At 45.2% G+C, this 19,082-nt stretch overlaps 1 long non-coding RNA gene across 1 annotated transcript in view; it reads left to right on the top strand.

Moving 5' to 3' along the window:
• LOC126471060 (uncharacterized) overlaps positions 1–18,749 on the top strand; it is a 29,368-nt gene extending 10,619 nt beyond the window's left edge. Inside the window, exon 3 of the long non-coding RNA XR_007586289.1 lies at positions 16,840–18,749. This is a non-coding gene — a long non-coding RNA (uncharacterized LOC126471060). The remainder of the gene's footprint in view (positions 1–16,839) is intronic.
• Positions 18,750–19,082: the final 333 nt, after the last annotated feature.

The raw sequence follows: 19,082 nt of genomic DNA, 5'->3' as shown, positions 1-19,082 counted from the left end.
AAACTGCCATAATGCTTTGCTAGCTCTGTGGCATCATGGTCACCTGTAACAGGAAGGCTGCTTTAGCTTTAGTTTCACTGAAAGCTACATTTTTAGCCATTTTGTGACAGAGATACAGGCAGCCAGATCAAAAATCAGAAAGAGAATCTTACTTATTTTGTTTATGAAATTCTACATCTTTGTGGTACTTGAGAGTGACCCAGGACACCAAGTACACGTAGACAGTTTCAAAGTCCAAACTGAGTAATATCTTACCTATTCATGCTGACGTAGGCACGTCGTAGTTACAGATGCCTTATATTTTATGGAAATAGACTTTCATCGTAAGGTTATTGTGGTGTGGTGTATTTCATTGGCATTAGTACAGTGCAGATTTTCATAGTGTTTACCATTATTTTGTTGAACATAACTGTAAACACCAACAATATATTCTCTCACATTATCTAAAACAGGCTGACAGTGCTTAGATAGTTCAGCTTGCATGCTTGTGGAAACCTAAAGGAGCCAGGTTAAAGATGTCATCAAACCAGTTTGGAAGTGCATTTTCATCCTGAAAGGAATTTTCTTGATTGCTTTTTGTTAAGCAGCAAGGAAGATAAAAATTTGAGGACATACCATGAGAAGAACAGAATAAGTGCATGGGGGTGACTCTCGAAATAAATTTCTTGCTAGTTTTGTTTGTTAAATCAGTGGAGTGTGTTATCATTTAGCAGTAGTGCAGTAGTTTGGTGAGTCCCTTTTCTTACCTATGACTGCAATGTATTTAAAGTTATTGGCAACAAATACCAGCTGCAATAGGCATACTCGTGGGGAGGAGTTCATAGCAAGCAGTACCCTGTTTGGGCCATCAGACGCAAAATATTATGTTCTCACAGCCCTTTGATGAATTATGTCTTTGGTGGGGCTTGTCCATCAATTCATTCTGAAGAGATTAACATAAAGGCATCATGACTCAATGCTAGTTACAGTATTGCAGAGGAATGCATGACGAGTGAACTGATGATGTTCAAGCAAAAGTGTAGTAACCTTCATCCCTTTGATATTTGTTGCCTTGAATTGGAGCATGCAGTACTCCCACTCCTAACTTACGGACCTTTCCTATTGAATGCAAATGTCACACAACTCAAACCTTGCCTATTGAATGTCAATGTCACATGACTCTTAAATGGTCACAAATTCATCACATATGTTAGGTATAGTGTCTTCTTGAATGTGAAAAACCATTCATGCAAGAACGATCTTTCAAGAAACGAGAAAATCCTTTGTGATATATTTGCACAAACGTACTCTCCCCGCACTCAGTACCAAAGTTTAGAGCTTGTATTAATCCTAAATCATTTATGTTTGTAAATTTTAACCATACAAACTCCAGTATGTAACTACAAGATGAATACTATAACTTCAAATGAGAAAATGGCAGATGATAAATACACTCACAAGGGAACATCCCCATCGCACCCCCCTCAGATTTTGTTATAAGTTGGCACAGTGGATAGGCCTTGACAAACTGAACACAGATCGATCGAGAAAACAGGAAGAAGTTGTGTGGAACTATGAAAAAATAAGCAAAATATACAAACTGGGTCGTCCATGCATAACATAGGCAATATTGAGGGCAGTGTGAGACGAGGCGCGCTGTGGTCCTGTGGTTAGTGTGAACAGCTGCAGAATGAGAGGTCTTCAGTTCAAATCTTCCCTCGACCGAAAATTTTAACTTTTTATTTTCAGTTTATGTGAAAAACTCTTACATTTTCATCACTTTTTTTGGAGTGATTATTACATCCACAAGAAAACCTAAATCGGGCAAGGTAGAAGAAGGTGGGTCGACAACATATTCCTGTCATGTGACGCACATGCTGTCACCAGTGTCGTATACAAAATATCAGACGTTTTCCTGTGGAGGAATCGGTTGACCTATGACCTTGTGATCAAATGTTTTCGGTTCCCATTGGAGAGGCACGTCCTTTTGTCAACCAATCACACGGTTTTGCGGTGCGGTCGCAAAACACAGACACTAAACTTATTACAGTGAACAGAGACGTCAATGAACGAACAGACAGATCATAACTTTGTGAAAATAAAGAAAGCAAAATTTTCAGTCGAGGGCAGATTTGAACCAAGGACCTCTCGTTCCGCAGTTGTTCACGCTAACCACGGGACCACGGCGCTCCTCGCCTCACATTGCCCTTAATATTGCCTATCTGGCACCTGGACAACCCAGTTTGTATATTTTGCTTATTTTTTCATAGTTCCACACAACTTCTTCCTGTTTTCTCGATTGATCTGTGTTCAGTTTTTCAAGGCCTATCCACTGTGCCAACTTATAACTAAATATGAGGGGGGTGTGATGGTGATATTCCCTTGTCAGTGTCCCGCAGTGGTTGGTCAGCTTGTTGGAAGGTGCCTGATGTCCAGCAGTGAGTTGTGTGTGGCCAGTAGCCAGAGGCCACTATAGAGCAAGGAAACTCTCAACCGTAAACTGATGTTGACACTGCCACAAGCTGTTTTTGTGCAATGGTTTCTGGAAGTTTTTGTTCTTACAGGTGAATTAGAAAGTAAACTGAATTATCTGTAAGGTTCCATCAAACTGTTAACTTACACAGTCAAATGTAATGCAATCTAAAAATAAAGGGAATGGATTGGGCTAGAACGCGAGACTTTATTTCTATGTTGCATGAAGCTTACCACTAGACCACAAGCAATTATAGCACTGTAACAGCTTGTGAAGAGTGACAGCACTTCCTCCATACACATTTCCAAATCCTACAGTATTACCATCCTATGCATCCTTCTTGGATGAATACATTGGTCGCCAGTACGGGGTGTGTCCCTCTATTCTGTTACCCTCTGGAGTCCACTTTCGGCACATGCTACAATGGCTTAATTTCGCACTACCTGCCACTTTCCCGGTAGGTGTGAACCCTTCACCATATTGGCTTCGTGATGTGACCCGTATTAACCTTGGCCTTCATTCGCTTCCTAAGGACACTACTCCAGCCTCGCTCTATTGCCTTCAGTTTCACGACCTGCGCATGGAACTTTGCGATAGTACCTTTGTGTACACTGATGGCTCTTGGACTGACTACGGTGTTGGGTGTGCCTTCATCATTGGCGCCCGTGTCTTTCAATATCAGCTTCTGTCACATTGCTCAGTATTTACAGCCGAGCTCTTTGCCCTGTATCAGACCACGGAGTACTTCGGCAAAACAGCCTTTTCGATTGTGTCCTCTGCTCAGACTGAATCAGCTCCCTTCAGAGTCTTACGTGTGCTGTACACAGCCCATCCCTTAGTGCAATCGGTCCAGGAAAACTGTCACTTCCTCACTCTTCGTGGAGCCACTGTGATGTTTATGTGGGTTCCTGGTCATGTCAGTTTGCCAGGAAACGAGGCTGCTGCCACGGCTGCAATCCTCATACCTCAGCCCACTCATTCCTATATTCCCCGCGATGATCTCTGGGGTCTGTCAGGTGGTGGTGTCCCTTTGGCATCGCCACTGGTCCTTCCTTCACGGGCATAAGCTCTGGCTTATTAAGCCTCTTCCAGGGGCTTGGACGACCTCCTTTTGGTCCTCCCGCTGGGAAGAGGTCATTTTAACTAGGTTGCGTACTGGGCACTGCCTTTTTAGCCATCGTCATTTGAAAAGTAGGCCTACCCCACCACTTTGTTCACATTGCACCCAAGTTTTAACTTTCCGCCACTTCCTGACAGAATGCCCATTTTCTAACCGCTTACATTCCCACTTGGGTTTGCCATCAGAATTATCGGCCGTTTTAGCAAATGACACGCGGGCTGTCAACACGATTTACTTTTCATCTGCCAAAGCAATAGGGCAAAGGCCATTTAATTTTTAGTCTTGAACCTCCGTTTCTGTACGCTGTCTTTTGTAGCCCTTTTGCCACGTCCCTGTTTTTTACTGTCTTCTCTTGTCAGTTGGGACTGAAATATAGTCGTTTTTAAATCCTCTCTGTCTTTGTGTTCTATAGTTTTGACTTGGGTGTGTCTGAACCCCAGTTGTTTTTGTGCCCTAAAGCAAAATAAAACTAAAGAAACCAGATACCAACCAGTGGCTGAAGGAGCCATAGGCTGCTTGTCGTAGGGCATCACGATTTTCTTCGGTACCTGGAACTAATTCAAGGAAGTCCTCACAGTCATCCAAACTACTTAAAGAAAACAAAGATGAAAAGAAGTATTCAAAGACAAAGGAAATTCTAGTGACCCCCATGCCTATGGATCCCACATGTTCAGCTTCTGTGGCTGCAGCAGGGATCCCGGTGGCCCTCCATCGGCATTCCAGGAAATGAACGTGTTGATTGGTTGGCCAAGCAGGCCACCACTTCGCCACCCTTGGAGCTTGGTCTCATGGAAAGAGACCTCCGGTCAGCCCTACATCGCAAGGTCCGCGATGTCTGGAGCTCTGAATGATCTGTCGTGAACACGACAAATAAGCTGCACATGGTAAAGTCGTCTACGGCCGTATGGAACTCATCCTTGAGGAGCACACATGGGGACTCAGTTGTTCTCTGCCATATCCAAATTGGACATACGCGGTTGACCCACAGCTATCTCCTTCGCTATGTGAACCAGCCCAAGTGTCGCTGTGACGCAGGGCTGACAGTGATCCATCTTCTGATGGACTGCCCCATTTTAGCCCGCTTGTGGCAGTCCTTTAATTTACCAGCTGCACTTCCTTAGGTGATGATGTCTCTATAGCTGACTCAGTTTTATGTTTTTTCTGTGCAGCTGGGTTTTATCACTCACTCTAGTATGGGCGCTCTCACAAGATTTCTCAGGCTACACCCACTCCAGCGACTTTTAATTGTGACGTGGATACCAAAATAGTGTCTTTTATGGTAACAAGTTGTGTTGGTACCTCTATCAACGCTTTCCAGCTGGAGGTTCTTTGTTTGTAGTTGAGTGGTTGACCTTCTACCTGATCCATCAACCACTGTAGTCTGTTTTACTCTAGTCAACTATTTGCTCTGCTCCTTTTAAGTTTCCTCTATTTTGTGTTATTGAGGTGTTCATTTTAGCTCTGTACCCCTTGGTGTTCCCTCCCTCTGGGTGCAGAGGTTACGCTTTTACTGTATAGGCCTTTTACAAGTATGTCTGTTTGGAACAGGGGACTGATTGCCTCGATGTTTAGCCCCCAGCAAACCCCAAAAGCAACCAACCCAGTGGCCCTCGAGGCTCCCATTCGCTCCACATTACATATCTCAGAATCTGCATGTCTTGATACCATACTCTTTCAACCAGTGGCAGCAGGTGACCCTCTGACATAACCTGCTTCCTTGGTCCCTTCATGCCATCACATTATAATGACAGAACAATTCTCCCATGGAATTGTAGTGGTTTTTTTCCATCACCTTGCTGAGCTATGACATGACTTACGCTCCTTGCCTGCTTTCTGCATCGCCCTTTGTGGTCACCGGGCATATTTTAAGAATTGTACTGGTTATGACAGTGTGTCAGGTGGAGTTTGCACATACGTCTGAACTGGGTATATAACAAAATTGGGCCTCTTGACACAACTTTCTAGGCTGTGACTATTCAGGTAATGTCATTTCAGGATTTTACCTTCTGTAATGTTTATCTCCTTCCCGATGGTGGAGTGCATTAAAATGCATTGTCTGCGTTGGTTTCTCAGCTCCCCCTATATTTCCTAATGTTGGGCAACATCGATGCCTATAACTCAAGATTATGGTGTGGGACCATGATCACTGACCATGGTAAAGACATCAAAACTTATCTATGTGGCAGCGACCACTTCCCAGTCTTCCTCAGTGTCACTACCCTGGGTACCCACCTAGATGGGCTCTCCACAATGCTTTCACCTCTGTTGTCATTCTGAGCTCGCTGCTACATGGCGGCATTGATGAGGCTGTCCAGAATGCAGCAGCAGCCATTATATCGGCAGCTGACTTAGTGATCTCTTATGTTTTGGGATCCTCTTGTCAGATGGTAGTACCCTGGTGGACCTCTGAAATCGCCGAAGCCATTCAGTATTGTAGGCATGCTTTCCAGCAACATAAGCAGTGTTCATCGCTTGAGCATCTCATTGTCTTTAAACGACTGTGTACCGTGGTCCACCACTTAATAAAACAATGGCAGCAAGAATGCTGGGAATCGTACATTTCAACAATTGCACCACATACCTCCTTTGCAGGTTATGGTGATGAGACCAAATGCTCAAACATCTATCAATGGATTGCCACTGCCATCTCCTTACCATCTTTAACCATATCTCTAGTAAGGGTGAGCTTTCTCTCAGTGGTGAGAGAGGAGCATAATCAGCCCGGCATTGAATCCAGGTATGCACCCCCTAGTGATGGACAGCTATTGCCCAATTAGTCTCACCAATGTTCTCTGTAAGTTTCTCGAACACATGGTGAGCCAGTGGCTGTCTTGGCTCCTTGAGTCTCGGGGCCTTCTTGCTCCAGCCAAGGGCAGTTTTTGTGGGGCTGTTTGACTGCTAATAATTTGGTTTGCCCCCATGCGGGTCTGGGGGTAAGAATAGGCCCGAGGTATTCTTGCCTGTTGTAAGAGGCGACTGAAAGGAGTCTCACATGTTGCTGCCTTTATTTGATGGTCCCCTGTAGGGTTTTGACCTCCATATTTCAAAATTTTTCCAGAGAGCGAGCCAATTGGGGAAGGGTGCCGTAAATTGTGCATTGTGTCCATCGTGCATTCAGATCTTTAACCCACTTTCTTGTTGTGCAGTCCTGCTCATTCTCCATCTCTCTGGCGAGGATACATTCCTGGGTGTCGCTTTCTGCGCCGACGATGTCATGGACTTCTTTTCACCTGCTATCGAGCATGGTAGCCAGTCCGTTGTGGTGGGGCCGCCATGTACCCTGTTGGTTGTAGCCCCCTGACAACACAGCAATTGCTCTGCTGATGCCTGCGCCCTTAACTCCCCGCGTATGCCAAGTAGTAGATGCGCATCACCCTGCAGCATTAGGACTCCCGGCAATGGCCATCCTGCCAGGTGGCCCTTGCTGAGGCTGTGTGGTGCATGTGGGAAGGGCCCTTGGTAAGAGTGGATGGCATCAGGATGGATGACACACAATGAAGCATGGTACATCATCTCTTGCTAGTGGCCAACCACCAGCAGTCTCTAAGTGTTCCAGAGCTCAATTCAGTGGTCTGAAGTATGACCCCAAATTGTTCCCCTCCATGGCCACACCCCATAAGACCTTAAATATGGTCCAGCATATTATATTCCACAGGGACCTTCTTTTGCAGTCTGATAACGAGCTGCGTGCCAATTTAGAGTGGTGAGGTGTTCATTTTGTCTGGTGCATTCATCGGGGTCCGAGGGATGCTCTGGTTGCCTTCATCTTGGCCTTCGAGGGTGATACATTGCCTGAGAAGGTTGAGGTGATGGTCTGCCGTTGTGATGTCAAGCCCTATATCCCTCCCCCGATGCGGTGCTTTAAGTGCTGGAAGTTCGGCCATATGTCTTACTGCTGTACTTCCAGCCTCACATGTTGAGATTGCGGATGCTCATCACATCCCAATACTTTTTGTGCCCCACCTCCCATCTGTGCCAACTGTGGAGAGCATCATTCACCTTGCTCCCCGGACTGCAGGATTTTACAGAAAGGGAGGAAAATCATGGAATATAAGACCCTGGACTGACTGACTTACACTGAGGCTAAGCAGAAGTTTGAACGCCTCCATCCTGTTCGTATGACCACTTCTTACACCACTGCTACAACTGTTATAGCCCGATCTGCTCCACCTACCCCAGTCACCTGTCAGAGCCGGAAGACTACACCTGCCCCCTTGATGGTAGGAGGCAATTCCCTCCCTGTTGCTCCTGCACCACCTACTTTGGGAGCAATCCCCCCCCCCCAACAATAAGGGATGTCCGTCCCCAGTTCTAAGTCGGAGAAGCGCCCAACTTCTTTGGCTCCTCTCACTCGGAAGGGGTCCCTGGGGGGTCCCTCCCTTCCCAAGTTTCCACTAGTGGTCAAGTTGATGCCCACCAGTGGCTGAACTACCCCAAAGCAGCTGGTCGTAGGGCTTCATGATCCTTCTCAGTCCAGGAGACTGTATCAGTGAAGCCCTCCCAGCCAGAGACACCAAAGGAGCAGCAAGAAAAGTCCAAGAAGAAGACCCCCAAGAGCAAGGAACTTGGGGTGGCATCCACCCCACCACTACCTATAAGCTTTGTGTCTGCTGAGGACCTGGATCTTGCCGGACCCTCAGACACAATGGATATCAACTCGTCGATAGCAGCAGGTGACCCTGGGGCATAACTCATCTCATTGAATGTTCAGTGCCTTCCCAGCTTCACGGTCATATATACTCCAGTGGAATTGCAGCAGTTTTCTCCACCACCTTGCTGAGCTCCGACAACTTAACAGCCTTCACCCTTTCTTCTGCATTGCTCTCCAGGAAACTTGGTGTCCAGTGATGCAAACCCCAGTTCTCCATGGCTATCAGGGTTGTTATAAGAATCAGGCAGCTTGTATGAGGATATCTGGTGGAATCAGCATCTTCGTCCTTAACTATCTTTACAGCAAGTGTGTACCTCTTTCTAACACCTTTAGAGGCTGTCACTGTTAGGATGTGGATGCCTCAGGCTGTTACTGTCTGCAGTACCTACCTTCCACTGGATGGTGATGTCCAACAGCATGTATTGGCCACGCAGATACCCCAACTGCCACCACCTTTTCTGTTACTGGACAACTTAAACGCCCATAACCATTTGTGGGGTGGATTGGTGGCAGCAGACCAAGGCACTGTCGTTGAGCAAGTGTTGGCACAGCTCGACCATTCCCTCTTAAATACTGGTGCCTCCACACATTTTAGTGAGTGCTTGTCATGTACTCAGCCATCGACCTTTCGGTCTGCAGCCCTGGCGTTCTACCATCTGTCCAATGGAGTGTGCATGACAACTTGTGCAGTAGTGACCACTTTCCGATCTTCGTCACTGCCACAGTGTCGCTCTTTTGGGCGTCTCCCCAGATGGGCCTTGAATAAGGCTGACTGGGACTTGTTCACCTCCATTGCCACTATTCAGCCTCTTTCTCATGACGCCATTGATGTGGTGGTTCACGCGATAACCACTGGCATCATTTCTGCAGCGGAATCTGCAATTCCCTGTTCTTCCAGGTCCCCTCCGTGGAGGTCTGTGCCTTGGTGGTCACCAGAGACCACTGAGGCAATTAGAGATCACAGGCAGGCCCTCCAATATCATAAGCAGCACCCATCACTGGAACACCTCATTGCCTTTAAGCAGCTCCGTGCCCGAGCCCAATGCCTTATAAGCCGACAGAAGCAGGAGTGCTGGGAAAGGTATGTCTCCAACATTGGCATCCATACCTCTCCATCGCAGGTTTGGACCAAGATTAGGCAACACTATGGCTATCAGACCCGACCCCCGTCAGCGTACCTGGGCTTTCCCTGAATGGAGCAGTGTGTACTGCATCTGACACGATTGCAGAACTCTTAGCAGCGCATTACGCTCAGAGTTCCGCTTCTATGAATTACCCGCTGGCCTTCCGCTGCCTGAAAGAGCGGTTGGAACGTCGGAGTCTCCATTCCATGCATGCCATCCCGAATCAGCTTCTTTGTATGCTGACAGCTTTTGCCTGTACTACAGCTCCACTGGAATTGCAGTTGCTGAATGACAGCTGCAGGGCGCTATCCGCAAGGTGCAGTCTTGGGCCGTAATGCGCGGCTTCCTGTTTTCGGCCGCCAAGACTTGCGCCATGCATTTCTGCTGGCATCGCACTGTTCACCCTGAGCCACAGTTTTACCTTGATGGTGAACCTCTTGCTGTGGTGGAGGAACATTGGTGTTAGGGATTGCTTTTTGATACCTGGTTGACTTGGCTCCCTCATATTCGGCAGCTTAAACAAAAATGCTGGCAGCATCTTAACGCTCTTCGTTGCTTGAGTCACACCAGCTGGGGTGCCGATCAGTCTACCCTTCTAAGACTTATCAGGCATTGATTCAGTCCTGTCTCGATTATGGGAGCCTGGGTTATGGTTCGGCATCGCCTTCTTCGTTGCGGTTGCTTGACCCCATACTTCACTGTGGGATCCAACACGCAACTGGAGCTTTCTGCACCAGCCCTGTAAACAGCCTACTTGAGGAGGCTGGTGTCGCTCCATTGCGGATCCGGTGCCACCGACTACTGGTCACTTATGCTGCACATGTTTGTAGCTTGTCTGGGCATCCAAATTACCATCTCCTGTTCCCAAACTCAGTCGTCCATCTTCCGAAACGGCAGCCTCATTCAGGTTGTATGATTGCGGTTTGCATCTGGTCTCTTCTCTCTGGGCTTGAGTTTTTCCCTCTCCTACCTCTTTTCCGGGCCCATATCCGTATACCCCTGTGGTATGCACCCTGCCCATGCCTTCAGCTGGATTTGGCATGAGGCCCGAAAGCCTCAGTCCCTCCTGAGGCCCTCCGCCGACACTCTCTTTCCATCCTTGCCACGTTTCACGGCTCTGCTGTAGTCTACACTGAAAGTTCGGTGGTTGCTGGTAGAGATGGTTATGCTTCTACTCTTGGGGTTCAATCTGAACAATGCTCATTGCTGGATAGCTGCAGTGTTTCCACTTCAGAGCTTGTAGCCATCTCTCGCACCCTAAGAGTATATCCTCTCCTGCTCAGGTGAATCCTTCGTCATCTGTAGTGACTCCCCGAGCAGTTTACGAGCTGTCGACCAGTGTTTCCCTCACTCTTGTCTGGTGATGGCTGTCCAGGAGTCCATCCACACTCTTGCCCATTGCGGTGCTCCATGGTTTTTGTGTGGACCCCGGGTCATGTCGGCATCCCAAGTAATGAACGTGTTGACAGGCTGGCTAAACAGGCTATCAGTGAACTGGCCCTGGAGATAGGCCTTTAGCAATGTGATCTCCAGTCAGTATTGCGGCAGAAAGTCCTTGGCACCTGAGGTGATAAATGGCGCACCCTGCCTTCACCCAACAAGCTTTGTGTCATCAAGGAGACTACAGATGTGTGGTGCTCCTCCATGCGAGCCTCTCGCAAGGACTCAGTTGTTCTCTGCCGGCTACACATTGGCCACACCTGGCTGATGCACGGTCATTTATTTTGCCACGAGACCCCACCTCTCTGTCAGTGTGGATCAGCGTTGTCAGTGGTCCACATCTCGTTCGACTGTCCACTTTTAACTGCGCTGAGACAGACATTTGCACTGCCTGATACACTCCCTGCTCTTTCAATGGATGACGCTGCCATATCAGGCTTAGTTTTGAGTTTTATTCAAGCAGGGGGCTTTTATCACCAATCTGAGGGTTTGTCTTTTGTGCATTGCATCTGGCCTTTGGTGTACAGTTTTAGATTAGGGTTTTTAGTGTCTCTCTTGGTGGTTGGCTTTTCCTTTTCTTTGTTTCCATGGTCAGCCAACCACTGTAAAACTCTGTGTGCTTTTAATTCTTTTATTACTGGTCTTTGTCTGTGTCTTTCTTGTTCTGTGTCGTCCCTTGTCATCTACGTTGCTTTTTATTCCCTGTGGGTGTTTCATGGTCTACATCTACATCTACACATATACTCTGCTAGCCACCAAGCTAGCACGATTTGAAAGTAGGTGGTAATATTATATGCTCTACATCCTCGGTGAAGATCGGATTTCGGAATTTAGTAAACAGCCCCTTCCATTTAGCGTGCCGTCTATCTGCAAGTGTATCCCACTTCAAACTTTCTATGAGATTTGTAATGCTCTCGCGATGGCTAAATGTACCAGTCACGAATATTGCCGCTCTTCTTTGGACCTTCCCAGTCTCTTGAATCAGACCCAACTGGGAAGGGTCCCATACAGACGAATAATACTCTAAGACTGGACGAACTAAAGTATTGTAAGCTATTTCCTTTAAGGACTGCAGCACTTCAGGATTCTACCAATAAACCGCAATCTAGAGTTTGCCTTAATTTGATCATTCAATTTGAGATCATTTCGAATAGTCACACCCAGATACTTGATGAATGTTACCACTTCCAAAGAATGGGCATTTATTTTGTACTCGTACATTAATGGGGATTTTTGCTTTGTTATATGCAGTAGGTTACACTTACTAATATTCAGATATAACTGCCAGTCATTACACCACACATTTATTTTCTGCATATCCTCATTGATTTATTCACAACTTTCGTGTGATACTACTTTCCTGTAGACTACAACATCATCGGCAAACAGTCTAATGCCACTGTCAATACCATCAATCAGATCGTTTATGTAAATCGTAAAAAGCAGCGGACCTATTATGCTGCCCTGGGGCACACCTGAAGTTACACTTGTTTCTGTTGAAGTCGCCCTGTTCAGGACAACATACTGCTCCCTGTCTGTTAGAAAACTTTCTATCTAACTTCATATGTCATCAGATAGACAGTAAACGCACACTTTTTGGAGCAAGTGACAGTGCGGAACTGAGTCGAATGCCTTTCGAAAGTTGAGAAATATGGCATCAATCTGGGAGCCAGTATCTAGAACCTGTTGTATATCATGCACAAAGAGGGCCAGCTGTGTCTCGCATGACCGCTGTTTCCTAAAACTGTGCTGCTTTCTGCAGATGAGCTTCTCAGAGTCTAGAAAGGTCATTATGTCTGAACACAAAATATGTTCCATGATTCTACAACAAATCGATGTCAGTGAAATTGGCCGGTAATTATGTGCATCTGATTTTCTACCCTTTTTATAGATTGCTATGACCTGGACCTCCTTCCACCCCAGTGGAACTTTCCACTGTTCCAAAGATTTCTGATAGATGATTGATAAGAATGGTGCTTTATTTGTAGCATAGTCAACATATAATCTTACGGGGATACCGTCTGGGCCAGATGCCTTCCTGGCACTTAAGGATCTTAATTGTTTTACACCCAGATACACTAAACACTGTGTCAGCCATCCTTTCGTTTGTTCGATAATTGAAAGGGGGAATGGTGCTGCAGTCCTCTACCGTAAACTAGTTTTTGCAAGCTAGGTTTAGAATTTCAGCCTTCTGTTTATCATCATCAGTTACATTACCTGTACTTTCAGCAAGAGAAGGTATTGAATTATTTGTATCGTTCATAGATTTTACGTACGACCAAAATTTTATGGGGCTATTTTTAGAATCTACAGATAAAATATTGCTTTCAGATTCGTTAAAAGAATCTTTTGTCCTTCTGACAGCTGCTTCCTTTTTGTGGAAAAGGGACCGATGACCTTTGCAGTCTGGTCCCTTCAACCCCACAAACCAACCAACCAATTTAGTTTGCCTGGAGTCTGCCATCCAGACAGCTTTTGGCCAACGTCTGCACCTTATTTGTGTCTTCGTCAACCTACAGAAGTCACATTACATCAAATGGTGACACATCCTCACTGCCATAAGTGAGTGGAGCCTCAAGGCTCACTTTAGTTTTTTGTCCAGAACTTTTTGTCGCACTGCACTTTCTGTGTTTAATTTGGTGCTTCCCACAGTACTCTCCATATCTAAGAGAATGGGGTCCTGCAGGGTTCTGTATTGAGTGTCCCTCTCTTTTTAGTGTCCATAAATGGTGTAGCAGCAGCTGTGGAGTCTTCAGTATCACCCTCCTTGTATGCCTACAATTTTTGCTTTTACTGTGGCTCCTCTAGTGAGGTGTGCTGAACAGACTGCAGGAAGCAGTCCAGTCATGCGCCTTCACCTGTGGCTTTCAGTTTTCTGCTGCCGACACTTGCATCATGCACTTCTGTCACTGTCGAACCGTTCGTCCACAACCATAACTTTACCTTGACAACCAACTACCCAGTGTGGTGCAGACTTATCGCTTTATGGTGTACAAAGTCTGGCTGGCATGTCTTCCCCATCTTCGCTGCCTCAGTAACAAAAGCTGTGGTGAAGACTGCACTACCCTTCAGCAGCTTTACAAAGCCCTGATCCTGTCCCATCTTGATTATGAAAGCCTGGCATATTGTTCAGCTTCACCCTCACCATTGTGGTTACTGGACCTGATACACCACTGTGGGGTCCAGCTTGCAACAGGAGCCTTTTAGGTAGCCCTACTCGCAGAGGCTGGGGTCCCTCCAGTACAAATGAGGTGTTATGCTATACATATTCGCATCTCCCCTAAGCATCCAAACTGTCATGTCCATTTTCTTAGTAGGGAGGTCCACCTCCCCCAACAGAGACCCAGACCTGGGGCCTCGATTGCTGTTAGACTACAGTATCTCTGCTCTCTGTCGCCTCTTATCAGAGAGCGATTGTGTAAGCTCCAGTAGTGTGTATGTGTATCCTGACCATGGATCTGTCTCGATTTATCACTGAAGGATTCAGTTGATGCCATGGTGTTTTGCCATGGCAACATATAAAGCACAAGGCAACTTCACAATCTGCACAGCAGACCATAGCAGGCAGCAATGGCCGGGCATTTAGTATGTAGCTGCCAACCTTGTTGCGGAGAATCTCCATTATATCTCACGTATTTTCTTGATAATGGAAACAGACATGACACTCCTTGCACCATTAAAAAAAATTTCAATATGGTAGCTACATTTCATACCCAGCAACTTATGTCCTAAAATCCACTAAACGTAATCTAGACAGTGACTACTTTTTTCAATGCAAACTTACCAAAATATGTGTGATGTTGTCCTTTACTTCAAAGTATCACAATAATTACCAGCCATAGCGAAAAGGTAAAAATTTCATTATCAAGCTTCAATGTGTGACTATAATATGTGGAAAAATAATATTTTTAATGCAAAATAGTTTCCTCAAAATTGAATGAGAGAGACTGCACAGCAGAGAACATATGCAATCCCAAAACAATGGTTTTTTTTTTTTACGTGAAAACTAAAAGTTTCACTGAAAAACTGACTACAGAAAGGGCTGTAGCTATGTTTCATTTATGTAAAGCAATTTTTTAAAGGCAAATTGGATGACATAAAATTTCACTTCCTTTGTACTGTAGGATACGTTTTGCGTGGATTGGCCAGCACCACAGTAGTTGTGGGTGCCTGGATACCCAGCTGCAGGGGAAAATAGATACCGCTCATGTGGTCTGAAACCCACTCTGTAAGATGGATTTCTAGGTTCAGAAGTGGTATACATAGATTGCTCAGCAGTTGATGGATGAACTCATTTTTCTTTTCATGCAAGGTGCAGTGAACTACACTTCTTGCCGAATGGATGCAGTGTCTTCACTGCTGAATTGGTGGCCATCAGAAGAGCCCTTAGCCTTGCTGGTTCTTGTACTGGCAAGATGCTTCTATACTGAAGCAACCATCTGAGTAGTCTTCAGACTATAGACCACGCATTAGGTAAAACTATCCAGGATCTTCTTTCTGACCGCCTTCAAGCTGGACAGCCAGTCATCTGTTTGGAGTGCTAGATATTTGGGGATATCAGGGAATGAACGTGCTGACCATTTGGCAAAGTTAGCTACCAGGAAGCCAATTTTGGAAATGGGGTTCCCAGAACTGGATATTTGGTTGACTCTACACCATCAATTGTTGTTTTTCTGAAGCTCGGAATGGTTTGCCCCTAACAAACTGAGGGCAATAAAGGAGATCCCAACCACATGGCAGTCTTCCCTTTGCACTTTTTGCAAGGAATCTAATTTCCTTTGTCAGTTGCACATTGACCAAATGTGGCTGACCAACAGACTCAGTCTTCGACATGAGGGCCCATCTTACTGCCGATGTTGTGACCGCCTGACTATGGCCCACATACTACTGGACTGCCCAAGTTTGGCTGCTTGGATGTGATTTTTTAACCTTCTTGATACCCTATCTCTGGTGCTAACAGACGATACCAAAGCGGCTGACCTGGTTTTACATTTCACCTGCAAAGGTGGTTTCTACACGTCTGTTTGAGGTGGGGCCCTTTGGCCTCATTGACTGTCGGAGGGGTTGGAAGGCATCTCTCACCTGCTCTGACCTAGGCATCCCATGGTGACCCTTGCTCAGTGGTCTGGCCTAGCCCCTACCCTTCCCACCCTTTTATTCTCCTTGTTATTTTATGTTTGTCATTTTTAGTGCTTTATCTTACCTTAAATTTTCCAGTCTTGTCTATGTTGCCCATTTTCTTGGGGTAATGGAGAGTTAGGTGGTGCTGGTGGGATGCAGAGGGTGCATCTTCCACAACATACCATGCTCTGGGGACCTCCAACTGCATTCCAGGCAGCGTGGCTCGCCCACCTTACACTCTTTCTCTACCCCCTCCTACTTCCCTTGATCTTCTCTGTTTTTCTGTATCTCGCTTACAACTGGGCTTCCGAAGATTTGCCTTTTTTTCTCCTTCTTTGGGAGATTATTTGTGGTTCCATACACGTAGGATGAAGGGACTGATGATGTCACAGTTTGGTCCCTTTAACTCCAACAACCAGCCAACCAACCCCATATTAAAAGTATTGTATTTTCTAGAATTGGGAGCTATAGGTCTTGGTAAAAGCCAGCAGTTAAATCCAGTCTTGACCTGGTTTCACACATTGAAATTTGTGATGATATTCATAAATATTTTCTAAATGAAGAATTTCTTGATACAGAAATAGATTGAATTGTCTAGAATTCAAAACCAAGAGTATGCCACCATCTGTATTGGCACAACCAACGGATTACTACAATGCTACTACTTTAATCAGTGTTGCCCTGACTTGCAAGTTTCTGTAATTCTCTCTCGACCTCCTTTCTTTTGGCTATTGGAGCACAGTAAGGGTTTAATATATAAAATGCTTGAGGTGGTTTCTTTTGCAATTAATTTTAATTTTTCACCCTCTGGTATGTCACTAAATAAATCCGTATTACCTATACAAATAACAAAACTGTAATATTGTTGTCTGTCTGTTTGAATGTGCTAATCTCCAAAACTACTGCTCAGGTTATAATGGTATTTTCACAGGTAACTTGAATGTAGCTTGGGGCAACGTACACTGGTAAGCCAAAATGGTGTGGCCACTGCCCACAACAAGATTGGATGTTGCTTGGTGGCATTATGGGCACGTGACGCAGTAACAAAAATATGCAAGTGGAGCAGATACTGATGGGAGAACACCATAGTGAAGATATGGGCTGCAAATGTGGAAACTGACAGCTACAAACCACCTGCATCCCTTCATGCTTAATGTCTTCACCAGTGGTGATGTTCTCTTTCAGTAGTACAATTGTGTGTGCCTCGGAGCCAGAACCATGCTACAGTGGTTTGAGGAGCATTATAGTGAACTCACGTTGATGTCTCAGTGACAAAATTTGCCTGATGTAAATCCTATGGAATTACATGACCTGTGTGTATATCTTTAATGCCACATAGCTCCACAAACCTGCCAACAAACTATCGGATGCCTCCACAAAATTTTGGGCAAACTGCCAGATGTTTGCAACTTCCTGCCACAAATTTTGGTGCAGAGTCTTCTGGCCATCTTCAGGTGATACTGGCGAAAACTCCCTGAGCTCTGGTATTTAAGGCCCCTCCGGCCCATGTGTGGTGGATTCACTTGGCGTTGCACATGCGCTACTTGAGTGCATCTGATTCTGCTGTGCCGTGCGCCCTCCCTGGTGAAAACTCACCGCATCAATATCAATTCGATTGTCTTCCTGCAGTTCCATCACAGAACTACGCCAGCTACAGAGGACACAAAGTTTTTCGACGATTGGATTCCGCGCCGAATTCAGTTGGAAACCGTCGTCATGATTAATAAATACGAGGCTGAAGAAGGCGAGTATGCCGCTGATGTTCTATGATGTGATCGTGGAAGTATGCATCATTTGCCCTATGTAAGATTTGCCACATTCACACAGAATTCTGTAAACAACTGCCTTGCGCAGGTCTAGGTCACCTTTGACAGATGCCAACAGTGCTGAAATTTTTGCAGGAGGGCGAAAGATTACATTCACTTTATATTTTCTTAGTATTCTGCTTATTTGCACTGAAATATTACCAGTATATGGTAATGGAGAGAGAGCTGCAGACCAGGGGAAAACGCTGCAGACCTGTGAATGATGGAACAAAGAAGAGGAAGAGCCCTTTAAAACAACTGCTGATTTACTATATATTGGTAATATGGTCTCTGTACTTCATATTGAAACAAAAGTTTCCCAAGGTTCATGACAGTTATTGCACTTTATGTAAGAACAAGAACATTTATAAGGATTAGGCATCTGAATCAGTAAGCAAAGTTGTAAACCTTGCAGAAATGTACCAAGAGGAGGAAGCAGCTATGGATTGCATCTTCATCTGGTAAACAGCAATAGAAATCTGGAACACACTATGTTAATACATGCTTTGTCATCATATGAATGTTATTTTCAGCTTAATTACCACTTATTCAGTCATAATGTGTAATTCATTTGCCATGCCACTTGTTCTAATTTGTCCACCTGTGTACGGAACCAAACTGAAAGTGAAATGAATGAATAAAACTCCAGAGCACCTGTAGTGTAGCTCATTTGCTGTGTAATCATACTAATGCACTGCACTATGCAGCCTCACTGTGACGTCAGGGGCCACCAGCCAATAGCGAGCATTGTTGCTGGAATGGCCTCCCCTGATTAACCTTTCTGTGTGATTTGACATATGCTAAATGACGTATGTTTCTACAAACCACTGTGAGACATTGTTTTTGGTATGCAAATGAGTCTTGTATGAGAAGTATGCCTTTTTAATCCATTTGCTGTACAGCTTTGTAAATACTGTGGTTTTTATGTTGTTGTTTAAACTTCCAGTGATGGGGGCCAAAACCAGTGATGAATAAAATTTGTGTACAGCTGATGGCTATAAAAATAAGTTCTTTCAAATAATAAACAATTTTAATAAATTTCATCTAATTATAGACCTGATATAAACAGGTAAAGGGTTTTATTGACTAAAAAAATATGCAGGGCAGTCAACAACACCGTTATCACATAATTTTACATGATCTTTTGTAATCATCATCAGTATTGTCATCCCCATTCAGTGGCCAAATATCTTCAGCGTAGTCAGAAGAAGGAAGACAGTGAAAGTAATGTTGAGCAACAGGTATGACAAAGGACAAAAGGTCTTCCTTGTCCTTCGCTTCTGTAACAGCCTGTGGTCCTGTGTACAGCATTCCTTGAGGTATGTTAGTCACAGTGCTTTTAGATCCTGGTGTGAAGTCCAACTTGGAA

The sequence above is a fragment of the Schistocerca serialis genome, chromosome 3 (assembly GCF_023864345.2).
Source record: "Schistocerca serialis cubense isolate TAMUIC-IGC-003099 chromosome 3, iqSchSeri2.2, whole genome shotgun sequence".
Lineage (NCBI taxonomy): Eukaryota > Metazoa > Arthropoda > Insecta > Orthoptera > Acrididae > Schistocerca > Schistocerca serialis.
The sequence above is the reverse complement of the archived record's forward strand: the minus strand, read 5'-3'. Positions and strand labels throughout refer to the sequence as shown.